The 21,841-nt window shown below is 39.1% G+C and overlaps 1 protein-coding gene and 1 long non-coding RNA gene across 6 annotated transcripts in view; one reads left to right on the top strand and one right to left on the bottom strand.

The window, feature by feature from the left end:
* The window catches only part of pcdh11 (protocadherin 11), a 798,581-nt gene that overhangs the window by 239,463 nt on the left and 537,277 nt on the right, over positions 1–21,841 (top strand). The gene's annotated exons all lie outside the window — the stretch shown is intronic.
* LOC140734450 (uncharacterized) lies at positions 394–21,071 on the bottom strand. Its single transcript, XR_012100544.1, has 2 exons — positions 20,789–21,071; positions 394–679 (listed from the first exon to the last, which is right to left on the bottom strand). It is a non-coding gene; the product is annotated as an uncharacterized lncRNA (long non-coding RNA).

Raw genomic sequence — 21,841 nt, forward strand, 5'->3', positions numbered from 1 at the left:
GTACTTCTACAGTGATCCCCTTCTGACGATTTGGTTTTGTGTGAAGTTTTTATTGTTTTTTTATGGAGCTTGTAAGATGCGTGTCACAGCCCAATATTCTATTGAAATTCATTACTCAGATTTCAGACATCAATACAGAAAAGTACATGAGCAATATACTGTTCATAAATTGGTTACTGGCTGGCTCACAGTTTGTGAAGAATCATTAATACAGGCACATATACTGCATATAAACTGCTTGAATTCTGCAGTCATTAAAAAAAAATCTGAGGGAATATCAAAGAAGTGAAAATAATTAATTGTCTACAAGCCTAACACAATTTTGAGAAGGCTTGTGTTTTATTTATATAATTGACTCTGGAGTAATTTTGAAAAGGAATATGATTCTTACAGACGTTGCAGAATACTTTTATTCAAATGACAAAAGTAATTACTTGTCAATTGTCACAAGCTCTTTATTAATATTAAAAGCAGGATTGACATTTGATAGATACACTTAAGATATTATCACTCCCACTCCAGAAATATGTAGTGACAGTTTTAAAGATGTGTGCGGAGTTAACTCCAATGTCCTTGGAAACTAACTTTTGACTTTTACAATGTTACATGCTGAGGAGGAAGGAGAAATCGAAGCACCATGTGTGACATATTCCCTCACTGGAGTGCATCCTGTGAGTACCTAGGGTAAAGCATAAGTGCAAGTAATATATTTAGCTCTGATAAATACCCTTGAGTTTAAATATATAAATACAGCACTGTATAAATCTCAGCATGACACAAGTTCAAGCACGAAATTAATGTGATCAGACTATCAGATGGGTATCCAGACCTACTTGTGTGAATGTAAAATTATACTGAAATCTGATCACTTTTAATGTCTCCATTGCAAGGGACGTTGGTAGTAGTATATTCTCAAAGCTTTTGGTTTGATACAAGAACATAGAAATTACTGTCAATAATGTGCAAACATGTTCATATCAAATTCCATAAGCTCCTATTACGTGCAAGGGACTCATCTATTTAAATTAAATGGTTTAAAAAGTAGAGACAATAGGACACAAAAAGAAAAATGGTTCATTCATTGTCATTACAGGGAGTTATCTGCACTTGAGGTTCTTCAGTGCCCAGAGCTCTTCCTAAGCCCATCTCTGTCTAGCCTTTTGCTGCATTATAAACATTTAGCAGCAATTGGTGTCTGGTGCACTTCTCTCTAAGGAGACCCATTATATACTCTTTACTTTATTGTACAGTGCCAACAGCAAATTTGGAAATCATTGGAAATAGTGCCTTTATACTGAAATAAATAAGTCATGTAAGCAACTGCATTATACATACAACAAACAGAACAAGGGCTGAAGAAAATCCAAAAGGACCTCCCTATGAGCATTTCTCCTCTACCTCCTGAAGCTGGCTATTATATACTGGAGCTCAACCATTTACTTCAAATGAGTTATAAAGCAAAGTGATGCTTCCATGGACGTTGCTCACCATGGCAAGATGTTGCAGAAAGTCCCCAACTTTCTTTTGACTAGCCTTCTATACTTTTTCAGTAATTGACATCTTATACTGTTTCTGATATTCCTTCTAAAGAGGAAACTATTTGTCTTTTCATTATCTAACACTGACTGACAGAATCTGAGGACCGTTAGCAAGAATGCACATTCTACAACGGTTTGCCTTACAGGAAGATATTAAGTCAACAGTCTACGTAATTCTGTCTTCCTAACTCAAGCCTAGTAAGTGGTCTATGTGTTGGTACTGTGCTAAAATTCTGATGATGACTGTGGACACATGTAGTAGAATTAACCTTAGTTGCTAGTAGAGAGTTAAATGTGGTGAAACAGCCTGCTCATGCATATTAGGTTAGCTCAGAAATGAGGAATGAACTGATTGATAACAGCCTTTGGAACCATATTCCAATGAGTAAATGCTTTTGCTGCACAGTAGAAGACAAGACCTAGAAAGCTGATGTATCATAAAAGAAAGAGCTTCATGTTACCAGAATATGATGGTTCCTGGTTTGTAAAGATAATTGGAAACAATCTTAGAGCATTGTAATTGAACAGATTCATATAAAGAAGACTCCTTGGACAATGGATTTAAAGTAAACCTCCTAAACCCTACCCTTTTCAGCTGTTTCCTCCATTATTTTGGGCCATCCAATTTCCCACAGAAGTTTGGTAACAACTTAGAAACCAGCCCAGCATTAGCAACTACCTCTCTTCCCCGTTTCCTTCAACTATCTCCAGCACTGTAGAAATCGATGGACCCCAGTCTTAGAATAAGAAGAAAAATGATTCTGAGTCACACTCTATGTTTCAGAGACTGCATTTTGTTAATGTAGATCAATTAGGTCAACTAACTCACAACAGTTTCTCTGTAATTAGAAAACAATAATCTGTTGGATCTGCTGATGACTCAGTATTTCAGCAGAATGAAATGTTATTATAGCAATTATCGCTTTGCTATTTTTGAATTTTGCTGTCTACTTTTTTTATACTGAAACATTGACTACACATTAATAAAACCACTTTATAAGCAGTAAAACACTTGTGACATCTTGTGCATGTGAAATGGGATATGTAAATGGCAGACATTCTGTCCCTTGTATCTGAGCTACATAGATTAAAAAACATCCCAGGTTTGTGGTGACTGAAATGACGTCTAGCTGATTTCTTCTAGAATATTTCTTTCAGAACTTTACAATTAAGGAAAAAGGTCCACACACATAATCTCTGTTTAGCAAACTACAGATAGAACTATGCTTCTGCAGATAAAACATGAGAAGAGGGTTGACGGTATGGAGCCTCATGGATGAACAGTCCACCAATGTTCACAGTTAAAAAGCTGTTTGGGTAAGATTCTGGGTAGAAACAAAATGGACTGGGCCAGATCACATTGATGGTTCTGCGTGCTAGCTCCACGATATGGATAAGTCTGTTTTGGACTTTTGCCCCAAGACGCTACAGTATAGATGGATGGAACAAGCTGGAGGTCAAATGTCGATGTATTTCTGAAGTGCTTAGCTGTGATGATCATAAGGTTATGGCAAGAATCATATCAGCCAATTTCTTTTTCAAAGGAGGAAAACCAGGTATTCCTAAAAGTGGCAAAATGTAATGTACAGCTGCATTACAGGTTAACTTGCATGTTAAACAACAAAAGTAAAACACAATCTCAAAACCAATGGAGACCAAATGAGTAGGTTAAAGCTCTGCACATATGATAGGGAATGACAGTGGTCAATTAAACAGCTGACAATGGGGAGGTTCAAAGAATATTCCAATTCTCAACAATAAAGTGGCTCAGAATCTGGGTGTGTTGAAAATTTTTGAAGCATGAATGGCCATGTTCATTCAGAAGTACTGAATGGATGATCCATCTCATTGCCCTCCTGAAATAAGACCATAAGGCATAGGAACAGAATTAGGCCATTTGGCCCATTGAAGTCTAATCTGCCATTCGATCATGGTTGATATATTTTCCCTCTCAACCCTATTCTGCTGCCTTAGATACCCTTCAAATAAAGTAACTATCAACTTCTACTTTAAATATCCCCAATGACATGGCCTCCACAGCCTTCTGTGGCAATAAATTCCACAGATTCTTCATTCTTCGGCTGAAGAAATTCCTCCTCATCGCTGTTCTAAAACGATGTCCTTTTATACAGAGGTTGTGCCCTCTGGTTTTGACTTTCCCACTTTTTAAACGTTGTTTTCAAGTCCACACCATCCAGACTTATCAATATTTAGTAGATTTCAATGAGATCCCCTTTCATTCTTCTAAATTTCGGCAAGTATAGGCCCAGAATCATCAAACATTCCTCATTCCTGGGATCTTTCTAGTAAATTCCTCTGAACCCTCACCAATTCCAGCACATTGTTTCTTAGATATGTGTCCAAAACTATTCTCAATACTCTAAATGCGGTCTAACTAATGTTACAAAGTCTCAGCAATACATCCTTTTGTTTACATTCTAGTCCTCTTGAAATAAATGCTAACATTGCATTTGCTTTCTTTACTACTGACTCAACCAACAAGCTAATCTTAATGGTCCCAAGTTCCTATGTATCTGCAAATTCTTAATCTGCTCCCCATTTAAAAGATAGTCTATGCTTTTATTCCTTCTTCCAAAGTGTATGACCAGATATTTCCCTGTTGGTCCCAGTTGACCAACATCACAAAAGCCAGTCTCTGTTTAATTTTGTTCATATTGTGTGAGGTCATATAATATCTGAGAATGCTAGAATCAGCAAAGACTACAGGACCAGCTGTAGTACCAAAGATTTGAATTCCAGTACCATTTGTACCTCAGATCTTAACTCTTCCAGTACATTTAGACCACTGGCATCAATCCAATAAAATAATACTGGTATGGGCTACTTGCAAGAAAATAAGACAAATCCAGTCTGGATAAGTAGCACCCAATCACTCTATTCCCAATCATCAGGAAACAGGTAGAAGCAATTGCTAACTGTGTTGTCAAATGCTGCTAATGTAATGATAACCCATTTACTGATGTCCTGTTTGGGTTTTGAAAGGATCAGTTAGCTCCAGACTAATCTCAGCCTTGGATCAAACATGCATCAAAGAGGTAAATGCTAAAGCTGAAGTAAGAGTGACTGACCTAAATATCAAGGCAGCAATTGTTTGAATGTAACATCGTGATACCTTCATAAAATTGGTCAATAAGCATCGGATGGGAATAAATAATTCAGAGGTTGAAGCCACACCTCAGACAAAAGAAGTTAATTATTAAAATGTCTCTCTGGCTTTTTCTCTCTTCCTTGCCAATCCTGATGAAGAATCCCAACCTGAAACATTGAATGCTTATTCCCCTCCATAGATGCTAACTGACCTGCTGAGTTCCCTCAGCAATTTGTGTGTTGTTCACATGATAGCATCTTCATCTCCTTCATCACTGACCTTTCTGTCATAAATTCAGGTTCATATTGTTTACGGATGGTTACACAAAGTTCAATTCTTGTCACAAAAATATGGCAAATGAAGCAGCAGGTGCCTGCTTTCAGAAAGACCCAAACAGCCAACTTCATCAACTTTGCCTCTACTTCCACCCTTACTGGTCCATTTCTGACACCTCCCTCTTCTTTCTTGATCTCTCTGTCTGTGTCTCTGGAGACAGTTTATCCACTGAAATCTATTATAAAGCCCCTATACCTCTTCCCACCCTGTCACACATAAAAATGACATCCCCTTCTCTCTATTTCTCTGTCTCCACTGCATTTTTCATTCCAAAATTAATTAAATGCCTATCTTCTTCAAAGAAAGGTGCTTCCCTTCCTCCATCATCAACACTGCCCTCACCTGCATCTCTTCCATTTTACACTTGTCTGCCCTCACCCCAACCATCTGCCACCCCACCAGGGGTAGGTTACTCTTGTCCTTACCTACCATCCCACCAGCCTTCACATCCAGCACATAATTCTCTGTAACTTCCACCATCTCCAATGGGATAGCACAACGAAGTACATCTTTTTATCCCCCCGACTTTCTACTTCCTGCAGGGATTTTTCCATATGTGACTCCCTTGTCCTTCTTCCCTCCCCACTAATCTCACTCCTGGTACTTATCCTTGCAAGCAGAACAAGTGCTACACCTGCCCCTACACCTCCTCCCTCACTACCATTCACACCCCCAAACAGTTTTTCCATGTGAGGTAATGCTTCACCTGTGAGTCTGTTGGGGTGATCGATTGTATCCTGTGCACATGGTGTGGCCTCCTGTATATTGGTGAGACCTGGTGTAGATTCATAGATTGGGAGACTGCTTTGCCGAGCACCTACGCTCCATCTGCCAGAAAAAGTTGGATCTCCCAGTGGCCACCCATTTCAATTCTACTTCCCATTCGCATTGCAACATGTCAGTCCATGGTCTCCTCTACTGCTGTGATGAGGCGACACTCAGGTTGGAGGAGCAAATCCTTATATTCTATCTGGGTAGCCTTCAACCTGATGGCATGAAGATCAATTTCTTGAACTTCCGGTAATGGCCTCCTCACCCTCTCCTTCACCATTCCCCATCCCCATTTCCCTCTCTCTCTCTATCTCCTTACCTGGCCTTCATCTCTCTCTAGTACTCTTACCCCTTCCTTTTCTTCCATGGCCTTCTGTTCTCTCCTATCATATTTCCTCTTCTCCAGCCCTGTATCTCTTTCACCTATTGACTTCTCAGCTCTTCAGATCACCTATCACCTACTACCTTGTACTTCTTCCTCTCCATCCCCCCAACTTCTTACTCAGGCTTATCTATTTTTTTTCAGTCCTGATGAAGGATCATGGCCCAAAATGTTGACTGTTTACTCTTTTCCATAGATGCTGCATGGCCTGCTGAGTTCCTGTAGCATTTTGTGTGTGTTACGTTGATTTCCAGCATCTGCAGATTTTCTATTGTTAGCATTCAGGCATGGGTTAATAGGTGGCAAGTAATATTCAGACCAGAAAAGTGCCTGACAATGAGCATCTCTAACAAGAGAGAGTCGTACTAACTATTACTGAGTCTATGGTCAACGTCAAGCTCAAGCCTACAAGAAACTCAACTAGACTGGTCATATGTTTTCACTATTTACAAGAGAAGATCAGAATTAACTTGTTTTGAATGGCTCACTTCCTGACACACAAGAACTTCCCACCATCTACTAGGGACAAGACAGGAACATATTGGGATAGTTTTTCCAAGCCTGGATGAATGTAGCATTTTCATCATCACCATCCAGGCAAAGCCATGCATCACATGGACTCTCCATTTCCCACCTTTAATATTCATTCCCTTCACTGATGAACACTGCCTACCATTTATATTGCCTCCAAAATTCCCTGGAGTTAATCATCCGGTCTAATCCAGCAGCACTTCCCAAACTCATTCATCATTTCTACCATCCATGCCTGGCAACACTATCACCTCCAGGTTTCACTCCAAGGCCATCATTTTCTCCAGGGCAAATAGGGACTGTCATTAAATGCTGGTCTTGCCAACAATGACCTCACCCTGATAAATACTATGTTTTGAGATAATATTTGTAGTTTGGGAAGAAACAATGTCTGAATTATAGCAACTGGACCCAATTTGCATCCCTGCATGATGTTTATACTCTAAGTGGTTATTAAAGGCCAGGAGAATTATATGGTTTAAATCATCCAGTTTAATAAAACAAGTGTTTCTAGCCACTGGTTTCAAATTCTGAAGAACTAATTCAGCTCACACTTAATTTTTCTTTTTTATTCTCTAGTAGAATCTAGAATTATAACAAGCTCTCATTCCAACTTGCTAATGTTATCTTATTATTAAAATTATTGATGTAATAAGTATGCATTAAAAGGAATCACACTGCTATAAGTGTGAGGAACTATAATAGAAACTACTGATGAACCACCCACCAATGCTCACAGGTAGAGGACTCCCTGCAAAAGTGAAAATTAATGATTAAATTTAAAAACAATAACTCTCCACCATTTTTTTCCTGAAGACAGGCTTATTAAGGGAACAATATCTGGCTGTTCATTTATAGATCCCTGTGTAAGCCCAGTTATAGTATGTCCTTCACCTATAAGAAGGGAGTTGCAATTCTTTTTTAATTGCTCAGTGTTCTGACTCGGGGCGATTAAGGTCACAGTGATTATTCTTACTCCCACCAATGCCCTTCATAACATATCTAACTCAGCACAAAGCAAGCTTCAAGTTGGAAACTTGGTCCTGATGGTTCAGTATTCACATTGTGCTGTAATAGTTGATGAGCCATAGTCATCATTAATTTGAAATAATGATGGAAATCTTCTCCAGTCCAATAATGCTAATTATTCCTTTAAGTGGCCAGATTTCCAGGCACTTGCTGATAGCTGAACAGTCACACACCTTCCTTCCCTGCTCCCTCAGGGGAACGTAAGAAATAGACACTGGAGTAATTCATTTGACCTCTTTTGTCTGCTCTGATATACATCAAATTATGGCAGGTCTTTTACCCTCGCCCTATTTTACTGCATAAACAGCTATATCCTTATATTACCTTAATATACTATATAAAAGTCTTTCAATCTCTGCTTTGAAGATACTCAACAATTGTAGCTCCGTAAATTACTTTGGCAGAGAATTCAAAAAGACTTACCACTCATTGGGTGGAATAACATTTCCTGAATAGATAACTAAAGTCACCTTTACCTGGGGAAGCATCAGCTCCTCCTGCTCCCTGTCAGACCTGTAAAAATCCCATGTTTCAATGAAATCAGCCCTCATCCTAACCTCCAAAGACTATAGGTCCACTAGGCCTATGCATGGTTCATGTGACAAACTCACAATCCCCTGAAGCAGATGGTGAGTCATCACTACAATCCATGTATTGCAGATATATGTTTTGTAAGGATAAGCAAATAAATCTGAGCTTTTATTCCCATTCATTTATCTGGTACTATCTTTTCAATTAATGTTAATTTCTGAGTTTGACATTCACACTAGACATGTAGTCCTACAATACTTCAGAGAGGTTTACCATGTCTTCTTTCACAAAGACAGAACAAACAAAAAATGTTCAACTGCCAGACTGGATATACAAGATGACTAGGACATGCAGCTCGTGCACTGCAAGGAGAGCATTGTAGATGTGGTGCATGTTTTGGTACTGAACAGGGAGCAAGAGCCACTTCAGTAACGTGGTAGATGGTGGAGCAAGTTTCAGCTCCCGTTGAGACACGGGCCAAGTCCACCGGGGTGTTGCTGTAATCCATCAGTGTCTAGCTTGAGCATATCATGTTAATGGAGAATCAGATGTTGCTGCAGGCAGCTGAATACCAGGCGTTCGATGGGATTGTCAGGGATCAATAGAAGTGCAGTCTGCATCCAATGGATCTCTACCCGTATGGTCCTGTGAGAAGCTTGTTGGCGTTGCAGAGTTTGTACATCTATCTTTCTTCGGAATGTCAGGATTATTCTTCTCACCATGGGGACCACACCCAGCTCTCCTAAACAGCCTCCTTCCTGGTAAAATGTAGCAGACAGCCCTCACTGGGCAAGACTTGCTCGTGTGGATCCAGTGCAGATGCTGGTTTCCTCTGCATTAAAAAGGCAGCCTTCTAGAATAAGCCACATGTGCAATGCTAGAATGGAGCAACTTAGTAGAGGGTAAGCACTATAAAAGAGCAACAAGGCTAATAAAGTGTGTTCTTAATTCTGCAGTGAGTTTCCTTTATATATGTCTGTTGGCTTTGTTCTAAATATGACTTATTATGTTGAGGTATTAAGTAGTTTTAATTTAATTTTCTTGCAGGAGGAAAATAATTTGCTCTGCAAATATGAGACATATTAAAATGTCATACAGCACAGCCTCAATTACAATCCAGAGCATCAGATTCAGTCCTCACACCATGAAGTAAAATGACTGATCATTGAACCTTGGGTCTCAGGCATTTTTTTCCTCATAACTAAAGAAAAGACACATCTCAGCTTTGTGCTTTGTGTCCATTAAGTGGGGAGGCAATAAAATACAAGAAAATGCAGATGAAGAGTTTCCGAAATGAAATAGAAATTTCTAGGAAAATATCAGCAATTCAGGAAACATCTGCGTAATAAGAAACAATAAATATTTCAGTAAACCTTTCATCAAAATCCAGTTGAATGTAGGTGCCAATCTGTTAAATATGCTCAGTGGAAATGCATGTTTTTATATATTGGCTGTGACTCTCACCTCTGGACATAATCAGGGACTCCAATTGCTTGCACAATAATCATTCAGTGTATGAATATTAAAGCAGCCTTTGCAACATTATGAATAAAGATGGTGATACATTGATACACAGCTCATACAGCATGACAGCTCTCACTTCACTTGCAAAGCCCTTACTCATTGGAAGCAATATTGATATCAAAGTTCCAAAGTTCTAAAATAAAGAGGATAGATGTTAGGAGGTGTTTGTGTGTAGGTGGAGCCACATGGAGAAGAGAAGAGAGTTCAATGATTAGAAGTTCAAAGTAAATTTGTTATCAAAGTACATATTCTGTATGTTACTATATACTACTTTGAGATTAATTTTCTTGCAGGCATTTACAGAGAAAAATAAATATAATAGGGTTTTACAAAAAACTATACAAAAACAAAGACTGACAGACAACCAACGTGCAAAAGAAGACAAGCTGTGCAAATGAATAAAATACTGAGAACATGAGTTGCAAAGAATACTTAAAGTGAATCTGTTGATCGCAGAATCATTTCATAGTAGTGGCGATTGAAGTTATCCATGCCAGTTCAAGAGCCTGATGGTTATAGAGTAATATTTGTTCCTGAGTCTGATGGTATGGGGCTTCTGTCCAATAGTAGTAATGAGAAGAGGGCATGACCTGGGTGGTGGGGGTCTCTGACAATGCTCCATGTAAATGTATTCAAATGATGGGGACTGTTTTGACTGTGAATGACTGGGCTAGATCCACCATGTTCTGTAATTTTTTCTGTTCATGAACATTAGTGTTTCTATACCAAGCCACGATGCAACCTTTTTCTCCGATGTGCATCTGTAGAAGCATGTTAAAAATTTTGGTGACATACCAAATGTAAGTAAACAGGTGCTGTCATGCCTTCTTTATGAAGACACTAATATGCTGATATGTTAATGCCAAGCACTTTAAAACTGCTGACCCCTATGATGGATATTCACTATCCAGGGCCAGGGGGCCTTTCTTTTTTCCCAAGCTTAGCTTTCTAAACACAGCAGCTGACACTTTTAAAGATCAGTTTGAGTAAGTTAAACTTTCAACTAAAATTCTCGGTTTGGTTTATTGTCATTAATGAGAACCAATCTTCAATTCTTAATGTAAATGGCAAACAATAATCAATCTGAACTTAAAAAGACAGCCTTGCAAGCAAGCATTGTCTATAGAACAGACTTGCTAGCCCACAGCACATAACTGCTGAGCAGCTGCAATGTAAGACAATAGGTTATTTAATTGGACTTGTTTCAAACTAGATATTGCTGTCTAAGTTGAATACCAGATTGATATTCTCATTTTGCACATCAAATAGCTGATCTGTTAATAGTTGGAAGGTTTGTATATCAAAGATTTAGCTTCACAACATTAATTGGGATCTCTGTCTCCAAAACCTGTTAAAAGTTATCTGAAATAACATCATGTGTGTTAAGTCACCCAAGTGGCAGAGAAACCACATAAATGATGAGAACAGTCAGGTGTATTAGGAATAGTCCGGGAACACCAAGAAGAATGACAGAAACATAGGGTGAACTGGAAACCATTCCTCTGTCTTCAACTTCTGTGATGGTGGACTGGTTTGTATGCAACTCATAGGTCTTTTTAGTTTTTAAGAATAGTACCTGTGTTTTGGAAATCCTTGTGTTTTAGAAATGGTTTGTAATTTGGATTTTTTTTTTAAATAGAAAATCTCTGTGAGTTTTTAAATATGTTTTAAAAGTGTTGTTTGAATTTATACATGTATCACTAAAATTAAATGAACTGTGTTTAAAAAATTATTAGCTGGAAGTATTTCATTCTGTGTGGGGAGGGAGGGGAGCCTTCTGCTCAAATTGTCAGTATTGGCAGCTAAACTCACCTTTGAGAATAAACAGGGAAGTTAACTTATCTTTGAAGATTGAATAGCTACAGTATTGTGAGGGAACTTTTAGCTACCTATTTCAGCTAAGGATTAAGTTCTTCAATTGAGTTTAGAATTTCACAGTCAGCAAACCCAAAACCATCACACACTCTCCACCTCTGTTCCCCTAATGAAGACTGGTTCGTGGGCCTCTGGCTTCTTCCTCCAATAATTGATAATCAGCTCTATGATTTTTTTCTGATATTGAGTGAGACATTGTTGTTGTGGCATCATTCAACCAGATTTTCAATTTCCCTACTATATGACAATTTGTCACCATCTTTGATCTGGCCAAAGCAATGATATTGGCAGAAAACTTAAATGCAGTATTGGAACTGTACTTAGCCACATAATCATAAGTATAAAGTGAGTAGAGCAGGGGGCAGAGCACACAGCCCTGTGCTGTACCTTTGCTGTTGGTGAATGTGAAAGAGATGGTGTTTGCTATATGGGCTAACTGGTGTCCATCAGTTAGAGACGATAGTCATATCCTTAGGATCCTTACAAAATAGGTTTGCTTGTGACTTTCCATGCTGGAGGTGCCTTCACATTAGAAATTTCATTAAAGGACTGTGTTTAAAGGTTAATCTGCTAAATGCGAAGTTTTGTTCTCATATTTGCCTCCCTTGGAGCACAATATAACTGCGGTTATTTTCAGGCTACACAAATATTCACGAGCATCTGAAATGGGAGGCAAATATTTCACTCAATCTTAGAACCATCTATTGATATATAGTTATTGTATAATTGAAAGAATCAGTGATTGCCTATCCTGCTTAAACATCACTTCTCATATTATTGAGAATTCTGAGCTCTCTTCAGGTCACATCTTATTGGCTACCAGTTTACTTCTGAAATTGACCCCGACCACATGTCAATTGAGCCTGTTGACTGTAAGCCTATTTATGCAATCTGGATTATCGAAATCTCTGAGTCGCTAAATGGAAGGAGTTGTTTCCCATGGGAGAGTTGACCTTGTAGGAGGAGTGATCTTAAAACCAGCAAGTATGAAGTGATCAGGCTAAAATGACACAACCTGGTTTATTGTTCACGAAAATGATTCCATGATTGAGTGGCTTGTCATATGAAGAGCATCTGATGGCACTGGGTCTGTATTCACTGGAATTCAGAAGAATGAGGGGTGACCAAATTGAGACCTATCAAATAGTGAAAGGCCTTGATAGAATGGATGTGCCATTTCCTATGGAGGGAGAGGCTAAGACCAGAGAACAAAGCCTCAGAATACATGGGCATCCTTTTAGAACAGAGATGAGGCGGAGTTTCTTTAGCCAGAAGGTGGTGAATTTGCGGAATTGATTTCCACATACAGCTATGGAGGTTAAGTCTTTATGTATATTTAAGACAGAGTTTGATAGATTCTTGATTAGTCTGGGCATGAAGGGACATGGGGAGAAGGCAGGAGATTGGGGCTGAGAGGAAAATTGGATAAGGCATGAAAAAAGGGGGGAGCCTTTCCTCAATGAGCCAAATGGCTGAATTCTGCTCCTATATCTTATAGTCTTAAGGTCTTATTTTAAATAGCCATTTCAGCAAGAACCCTATTGAATAGCCACCATTACTGCATAATACTGAGTAAAAGGGTAGTATCCATCATCAAGGATGCCCTCTCCCCATCTCCCAGGACATGCTCTTTTCTTGCTTTACCATCAAAGGGAAGCTACAGGAGCCTGAGGACACACACTCAACATTTTAGGACAGCTTCTTTCCCTCCACAATTGGACTCCTGAATAGACAATGAACCAACCCATGTAAAATACCTTACTATTTTGCTTTCTTTTTGCAGTACTTATTTAGTTTAATTTACAAATAATTAATATACATTTAATTAATATATTTAATTTATTTAGTTTATTATATATTAGAAATAAGTACTGCAATATATATATTTATAGTATATTATTTATTATAATTTAAAGTAATTTGTTGCTTTGCACTATATTGCTGCTGCAAAACAAACATTTCACAGCTTATGTCAGTAATATTAACCTGATTCTATACTAATTCTGAATTAAATAACATTTTAATACACTTATTTTGTTTCATTATTCCTTTCTTGATTGTTTGTGTATTTTGCCAACGCAGTGATTTCACATCCATAGGGAGAGTTTGCACACTGGAACAGATAAATCTTGAATGCAGGTAATTAGCACTTCTGGAGCTTCAGTAGCTGGTGTTCAATTGGTTCACTATGAAGAATGGTTCACTTTGAAATTTATCAATAACTAAAGATTTCTGTTGTAGCAGTCACTGGCCAGGTGGGCTGGACCATCAGGGAATAGGTTCAGGAGCCTGAAGATGCATAGTCAATGTTTTAGGAACAACTTTTTTCTGTCCACCATCAGATTTCATACAGTGCATGACCCATGAACACTACCTCACTATTACTCTTTTGCATTATTGATGCATTTTATTGTAATTTATAGTAATCTTTTAATGTCTTGTACTGTAATTCGGCCCAGAAAATGTCAAATTTCACAACACAATGTGTGCCAGTGATAATACATCTGATTCTTTACTGATTGTCATACATTGTCAATGAGACAGTCTCAACAGTAGGTTCAGATGGGCCCTCATATGTGTACCATCTTCTAGTCTAGTCTTCGCTGACACATGTGGATGCTGTTGATGGTGCCCCAATCATCTTTGTCATCCACTTCTTCTTCCTTATCCTCCTCACCCTCTTTCTCCTCCATAGTTCTCTATGCTTCCTGCTGCATCTCCTCTTGATGTAACCTTCAGTTATTTCTCCTGGAGTGTAAAAGATCACAGTACTGATGTGAGTGGTGAACTGTGAGATATGAATAGATCAGTCACCTTAAATAACTTTGAAGCATAGGACTTTGACGGTGATACTGATTTGTCCAGCTTTGTAATCCCAAGCATGAGCTATAGTTAAGATGACGGAAAGTTGTGCATCTCTCGGAAGACTGCTTTGGTAAAACATAGCCCCTTGTGCATTGCTCCTTAGAGAAGTCAGGATAGAAGCTTAGATTCTGGCAGGGACACTGAAATACAGCTGGAGCAGTGAGCATTCTGTTTGTCCTCCTGAAGGATCCTTTTCCATGACTGCAGCCCCATTAATGCAAGTACATCAATTCCAAGATTCAGGTCAAGCCAAGTCAAGTATGTTGTTGCTTTAAAAAAATAGATCTTTAGTCATATAGTGGTGGAAAAGGTGGTGCAATCTAGTTGAATTTCTAGGACTACGTTCCCACAGCAACTCAACAGTGTGAAGCATTAGCAAATTACAAAGCAGAACTGGCAGATAATAGAATCTATGACAGCAATGATGAACATCCTAATATACTCATATTTCTGATGGAAACAGGGTTTACCACCAGAAGAGCATGCCTTTGAGCTAAAATGTTGGTGCCAGGGATCCTATATAGCATCTAGATCGGTTACCATTGATCATAGCAGAGTGAGCAGGTAATCAAAACTCACATATTTCGAGTAAGGAGGGGAAATTCTTCTTCAGACGGTAGCACTTAGATGCATGCCGTGGTACTGACTGGCTGTTGTGCTCAATTCCTGTACATTGTGACATTTAAGTCAATTGCAATGACTGATACAGTGGCTAGATACTGTAGTGATCAAAGATAAATCACCACCCCCACTCCCACACTCTGCAAAATTATTATGCAAACTATGTTTAGATCAACAAAAAAGAAATATTGGTGCCTTTTATTTCCAGCCACAAAGAGTGAGCTCTTTCAATTTCCTGGGTGGTCAAGGATCTCTGAGGATCTAACCTGGTCCCAACATTTTGATGCAGAAGGCAAGACAGCGGCTATATTCCATTAGGAGCTTGAGAAGAATTGGTTTGTCAACTAAAGCACTTGAGAGCTTCTACAGATGTACTGTGCAGAATATTCTGTGACAGGCTGCATCACTGTCTGGTATTGGTGTGGGGGGGGGGTGTATATTGAACAGGATCGAAAGAAACTCCAGAAAGTTGTAAAACTAGTCAGCTCCATCTAGGGTATTAACATCTGTAGTATCGAAGATATCTTCAAGAAAGGCTGTGTCCATTATTAAGGACCCCAGTCACCCAGGACATGCCCTCCTCTCATTAAATCCTCAGGAATTCTCATCAGGAAGGAGGTACAGAAGCCAGAAGGCACACACTCAATGAATCAGCAACAGGTTCTTTCCCCTGCCATCTGATTCCTGAATTGGAGATTTAATCCATGAAAAGGACTTCACTTTTTTATTATTTCTGTTTTTGCGGTATTTTTAATTTAACTATTTTGTGGGTGTATATATATATATATATATATATATATATATACACACACTGCAATTGATTTATTTTTTTTCTATATTATGTACTGCTGAGATTTTTACTCCTCATGTATGTGAAGGATGTAAGAAATAAAGTCAATTCAATATTGCACTGTACTGCTGCTGCTAAGTTAACAAGTTTCATGAAATATGCCAGTAATATTAAACAATTCTAATTCTGATCCAATCTGCAAAAATTAGATTCTTAGACCCTCTGTCTCCAATTACTAACTAAGCTTTTTAACTTTTTGGAAAAGTGTGGAGCTCTCTCTGTAATTTACCTTAGTAACAAATTGCTGTAGTTACAAAGCTACATTTCTCACACATAGATAGGAAACAGACTGAAATTTAAATGCAGCCTTTGTCATTAATAATTCAGGTTTATAATGTGTGAGGTACAATAGCCAATGTGTCATTAATGTTTGATTTTTAAAAAATTTGTATGATTTAGTGATGCGCAGGCTTTGCATTCATAACAAGTATTTAAAACAATAAAAGGAACTTCAGTGATCCAGCTTCCAAACCGAGCACTTTTGCCTGTTTATTTTAACAAGTGTAACTAGATGCAATACATGAAGATATTTTCATACAAGCAGTACCCAGGCCAAAGCGTAGATTGTGTGGTAATTAAACTCTTTGGAACCAGTTACTGTTAATTCTATACTGTTTTTTTTTGTTGCTGGCTCCATAGCCTGGCATTCTGTGCTATTATCCAATCACACACCAAGGTCTCAGCGGACAGGGAATATAATTGCCTTTCAGTTTGAACTACAGTAAGAGATGAATGACCAGAGTTTTATGTGTAAAGACCCAAGGATGCAGAGGTCACATTCAGTCAGCTAATTGGGAGAATAAGCATTCCAGTATATCTCATGTGCTGTATAAATACATTCACTCTATTGTACAGCCGCGGCGGAAAATTGACAACTGTAGCTGGACTGACAGCAGCTGATACTTCAGTGTGTGATCCAGGGATTTGAAAAAGAATTGTCCAGAATAAAGTGGCTAATGTTTAAACAAAGCTGATACTTCAATGTGTGATCCAGGGATTTGAAAATTATCTGTCCAAAATAGTGGCTAATGTTTGAGCAGAATATTCTTGCTGTATCAACCAATAAATGTTAATTGGTAATACGATTTTATCACATGTGGTGTGCATCTCCATCTAATACAAGCATTGGGCTGTTGGTGTTGGCTTAGATATGGGTTGCATGACCATTTATTTTTCAAAAGAACTGAAAAACTGATATAATGAGTTTATCTGGGGATTTGGTTCCCTCCTTTTTTGATGACTTAAAAACAGTGTAGGTAATCTCTTAACCTTCACATGCTATGGTAGTCAGCACCTGGAAATGAAGCAGAACAGATTGGTAAGGGAATACAGGAATCTGCTCACTGAGTAAGGCAGTTTCATTAAAGAGCGGTAGAGAAAATGGCTGCTTGAGTGCAATTTAAATTGTCTTACAAAAAACCTTTTGTACCCTGTGCACATTTCATAAATGCCAAACTGTTTGTTTTGTGAAAGTACATTGTTCTTGCTGCAGAAGCGATTGATTCCTATTAACCTTAGTGTATGCAGGTTATTTTTCTCCTGTGACAAGTCGAGCTGGTGATTTTCAACCTTCAGAATGCTAAAAAGACATTTCTGCATTCAGCTATTAATAAAAGAAACATTTATTTTCCGTTTTTTTCCACCAACACCTTTCATAAATGCATTGCTTCCAGATGGTGTTAGTCGCCTCCGGCACATTATTCAAGATATTGTTTGCTAGTCCAGCTTTTGAGTGGTGGCATATTATTGACTGTTCCATGTAAGCATCCAAACAAATCCTTTCTGATAGGAGATATTGAACAACATTTAAGAGTAAGAATCTTGGCTGATTTCTCTCCTCAGTAACTGACAGTGAGAAATCTTAAATGGCTTTCTTTTGGGCCGTTGCATGAACATTGGAAAACTGAAATGGAAGACAAATAGTTCACTGAGTCTTAGATCTTGTCCTATTCTTAAATTCTCCTTCCTACAGAATTATTATTGTTGATTATTATGATAGTTGTAAGAACGAGCATTTGACCATTACAAGACCATAAGATATAGGACAGAGTTAGGCCACTTGGCCCAATGAGTCAGCTCCGCCATTTTATTATGGCTGATATATTTCCCTCTCCAATCTCCTGCCTTCTCCCCATATGCCTTCATGCCCCGACTAATCAAGAATTTATCAACCTCTGCTTAAAATATACCCAATGACTTGACCTCCACAACCACCTGTGACAATGAATTCCACAGATTAACCACCTCTGGCTAAAGAAATTCCTCCTCATTTCTGTTCTAACAGGATGTACTTCTATTCTGAGGCTGTGTCCCCTGGTCTTAGACTCCCCACCATAGGAAACGTCCTCGTCACATCCACTCTATTGAGGAGTGACATTTGTAATTTCCTAGTCCTCCAGAAGCATGCCAAAATCCATTTATTCTTGAAAGATTCTTACCAATACCTCCAACAATCTCTACACCCACCTCTTTCAGAATACTGGGGCTCTATTTGATACAAGTGACCTATCTGCTTTTAGTCCTTTCAGTTTCCCAAGTACAATCTTCCTAGTAATGGCAACTTCAGTTGTTTCTGCTCCTTGACACTCTCGAACTTCTGGCATACTGCTGGTGTCTTGCACAGTGAAGACTGATGCTAAGTACTTATTCAGTTCGTCTGCCATTTTTTTGTCCTCCAGCATCATTCTCCAGTGTTCCGATGTCTACTCTCAGCTCTCTCTTACATTTTATATATCTGAGGATACTTTTGGTATCATTTACTAGCTTACTTTTGTATTCCATCTTTTCCTTCTTTATGGCATTTTTAGTTGCTTTCTGTTGGTTTTTCAAGGCCACATTTTTCTAACTTCCTGCTAATTTTTGCTTTATTATATGCCCTCTCTTCGGCTTTTTTATTGTCTTTGACTTTTCTTGTCAGCCACAGCTAAACTATTTTTCCATTGGAGTATTTCTTTGTTTTTCTAACCTGTACCTTCCTTTTTCCCAGAAACTCAAGCCATTATGTTTTTCTGTCATCCCTTCCAGCATCGCCTTCTAATTTACATTGACCAACTCCTCTCTCATACCACTGTAATTTCCTTTACTCCACTGAAATACTGCTATGGCAGACTTTATTTCTCCCCATAAAATTTCAAGTTGAACTCAATCATTGTGATCAGTCTCCTAAGGATTCCCTTACCTTAAGCTCCCTAATCATTTCTGTATTATTACATAACACCCAATAACAGTATAGCTGTTGCCTAGTAGGCTCAACACCAAACTGCTCAAAAAAGTGATCTCATAGATATTTAACAAATTCACTCTCTTCAGATCCATTACCAACCTTATTTTCCAAATCTACCTGCATGTCAGAATCTCCTCTAACCATTGTAACAATGCCCTTTTGACATGGCTTTTCTATTTCCCATTATAATCTGTAGTCCACATTCCATCTACTGGTTAGAGGCCATCAGAGTCCTTTTACCCTTGCAGTTTCTTAACTCAATCCACAAGGATTCAACATCTTCTGATCCTATGTCACATCTTTTTAAAGATTTGATACCATTCTTTACCAGGAGAACCATGCCATCCCGTCTGCCTACCTTTCTACCTCTCCAATGCAATGTGTAACTTTGAACATTCAGCTCCCTACTACAACTATCCTTCTGCCATGATTTAGTCATGGCCACAACATCATACCTGACAATCTTTAAAAGTGCAAAAAGATCATCCACCTTATTTCTTATATTCCATGCATGAGATATAACACTTTGAGTGCTGTATTTGCTACCCTTTTTGATTCTGCAGCCGTAATGCACTGATAGTCACCCTGCTGGCTGTAATTTTATCCCATCATCTGCATGTCCTTCCTGCCAGTCTGACTGCACACTATCTTTGTGTTTTTTTTAACCATCCATCCTATCTTGAGTCACTTCACTCGAGTTCCCATCGCTCTGCCACATTAGGTTAAACCCACCCCAACAACTCCAACAAACCTGCCCATAAGAATATTGGTCCCCTTCGGTCATACCTCCCCCAGAAGAGATCCCAATGATCCACCAACCTGAAGCCCTGGCCCCTGCACCAGTTTCTGAGCCACACATTTATCTGGCAAGTCATCCTGTTTCTATCCTCACTGGTGCATGGCAAAGGCTGCAGTCCAGAAATTACTAACCTGGAGGTCCTGCTTCTTGTTTTACTTTCCTATGTAATTGGTACCAGTATATACCAAGACATCAGACTGCTCTTCTCTCCCCCCCCCCCTCCAAAATGCTGTGGATGTGGCCCTGGCACCTGGGAGGCAACATACCATCTGGTTGACCCATTCACATCCACAGAATCTCTTGTCTGTTCCTCTGACTACTGATTCCCTTTACATCCAACTCCTCTCTTCTCCCTCTTTCCTTTCTACACCACGGACCCATGCTCAGTGATAGTAACCTGGTCCCTGCACCATTCCCTGGGAGGTCACCCCCGACAATAGTATCCAAAACAGTATGCTTATTATTGAGGGGATGGCCACCGTAATGCTCTGTGTTAACTACCTATTCATCCTCTTATTCCTTCTCTTGACAGCCATCTTGCTACTCGCCTCCTGCAACTTAGCAATGACTACTTTCCTGTAACCCTGATCGGTGATCTCCTCACTCTCCTGTACAAGTTGAAGATCTTCCAGCTGCTGCTCCAGATCCCTAACATGGACTTCAAGGAGCTGCAGCTGGATGTAGCTTCACACAGATGTAGTTCCCTGGGAGACTCTGGCTCCAACACCTGGCATGAAGAACACATAATAGCCAATTAAACTACACTGATTACCCCTAACCGAGTAACAAAAAAGGGAAACTTACCCAGACAATTTACCCAGCGCTAACGCCTCTTCTGAACCAAAGCCTCCTTTGAGCCAAAGGCTGACGCTCCCATTCTCACCACTGGCCCACTCCCAACATTGGCCGCTTTTATTTACTCCTCTCTGCTCTGCTCCTGCAGCTGATTTGAGCCTCTGGAATGACACTGAACACCCACGAAGCTCTCCTTTTAAACAAGTGCGGCTGACCTGCCAGAAACCTCCTCGCTATGCTCTAATCCCACCTCTGATTGGGTCACCAGAATGGCACTGAACACCCGCGAAGCTCTCCTTTTAGACATGCGACCCCGACCTGTGAGAATCCTCCTTGCTGTGTGCTGCTCCTGCTGCTGATTGGGCTGTCAGAATGACACCAAAAGCCCGCATTGCTCTCCTTTTAAATGAGCACTGCTGACCTGCGAGAAACTTGCTCGCTGTGCATTGCTCCCACCGCTGATTAGGCTGACAGAATGGTCAGCATCAGCAGAGTATTTTTTTCTGCAGTAGCATTGCAATTGATCCCAGCTTCGGACCTGTATGATTTTTCCCATCATCTAGCAGCAGGGGCCTGATCTATATAAAAGCACAGATATTTTCTTTGGGATTTTCTAGTTCTACATGAATCATTGTAACACTATGTGATGATAGTAGGTTTGCTGACCATGAAGTGCTAAATTCAAACGAAGACCTTAAGCCCTATTCAAAACAGATAGCTCTGGGTACCCTCACTAAAGAGAGGATAAAATGTAACTATTTCTCTTCAAAAGCTAATTCACTTGCCCATGTATCCTTAGTGGCAGGTTTAGCTGTCAATACCCACTATTTGAGTGCTGATTCCCCCTCCCTACCAAAAACAGAAGAAACTTCCAGCTAACAAAGTTGTTAGTGAAGTAGTTCAAAACACAGTTCATTGATATTTTTGTGGTACACATTTAAATCCAGAGAAAATACTTAAAACACATTTAAAACTCAGAGTTTTCCTATTGTATAAAAGTTTTCCAAATTACAAGTGATTTCTAAAACACAAAGGATTTCCAAAACACTGATATAATTCCTA

The sequence above is a fragment of the Hemitrygon akajei genome, chromosome 10 (assembly GCF_048418815.1).
Source record: "Hemitrygon akajei chromosome 10, sHemAka1.3, whole genome shotgun sequence".
Taxonomy (NCBI): domain Eukaryota; kingdom Metazoa; phylum Chordata; class Chondrichthyes; order Myliobatiformes; family Dasyatidae; genus Hemitrygon; species Hemitrygon akajei.